Source organism: Elephantulus edwardii, unplaced genomic scaffold (assembly GCF_000299155.1).
Source record: "Elephantulus edwardii isolate Elephantulus edwardi_28Jun2011 unplaced genomic scaffold, EleEdw1.0 scaffold00656, whole genome shotgun sequence".
Lineage (NCBI taxonomy): Eukaryota > Metazoa > Chordata > Mammalia > Macroscelidea > Macroscelididae > Elephantulus > Elephantulus edwardii.
The window spans coordinates 60,378-61,506 of NW_006400406.1; the positions used below are offsets into that span (position 1 = coordinate 60,378).

Here is a 1,129-nt window from a genome sequence, read left to right on the forward strand (position 1 = left end):
GTCAAAGTCCTCAGTGATTCCGTTGTGGTCCCTGTGGAATCTGAGGAGCTTGGATTTTACAGAAGTGGCCAAGCCAAGGAAAGCATCCCTTTACAGAAAACCACTTGGTACCTGCAGGAACGCTTGGGGCTAAAGGAAATGGACAGCGCAAGGGAACCATCTCCAGCTGTCAGAAAAATGGTTTGATACTCACATCATCCCCTTCCTTAAGTGAAACCTTGCAGCTTGCACAGAAGCCAAGGGAGCCACTTCCACTTGCAAACGGTGTGGAGATAGTTCTCTTTGTGCCCAAACCTCAGCTCAGATCCAGTTTGCAACTAACTTTTTTGTCCTGTCATCATCTAACATGCCTGGCTTGGAAAAATCTAAGATCCAACCCTTATCCTTCATCCCATGCTATCACCATATGGTGTTAAACGAAAATCTAATTAGTCAATAATCATGGAGATCGTTTAACATCCCAAAGAACAACAACAACAACAACAACAACAACAACAACAACAACAACAACAAACCCCATATTGAATGGGAATGATTTTACGAAACAAAGTGAAGAATAGTGTGAAACACAATGCATATATAAGGAAATCAAGACAAAATTTTTTAAAATACCAATGAAGTGACAAAAACATAATCAAAAAGAGAAAAGGAGATGCAGCAGCTTGGGGGTATAGCTCAGTGGTAGAGCACATGCTGAGCATGCATGAGGCCCTGGGTTCGATCCCCAGTACCTCCAAACTCCCTAAGAAAAGTCCCCTTCTAGATTCGCTTCGTGGAAGGTTTTTACCATCAGTCCATGTATTTGCAGAGTAGTTGCCCGTTATAAGCAAAGTATTTTAGGTTTCCTTTATTGAGTACTCCTAAGTTGTTTGACCTCAAAATAATAAAACCTTGACTACCTAATGGGAATTTGACATTCAAATGAGAATATTAATTCAAAAGTTTTTGTCTTTTGATCTAAACCAGGAGGAAATCTTGTGGAATAAAACCTTGTAGAGGGGAAACTGGGAGGTCAAGGAAGGGTCATTGGCTGTGTAGAAATGGAAGGATTAGTTATAGTAGAAGAAGTGAGATGAGAACTCAAAAGAGCTGGAGTTTGTTCCTATTGCATCATCACTTTTCTCTCCAA

At 40.7% G+C, this 1,129-nt stretch overlaps 1 non-coding gene across 1 annotated transcript; it reads left to right on the plus strand.

The window, feature by feature from the left end:
* The first annotated feature begins 664 nt into the window (after positions 1-664).
* Positions 665-736, plus strand: TRNAA-AGC. Its single transcript has one exon. It is a non-coding gene; the product is annotated as a tRNA-Ala (tRNA).
* The last annotated feature ends 393 nt before the right edge of the window (positions 737-1,129 follow it).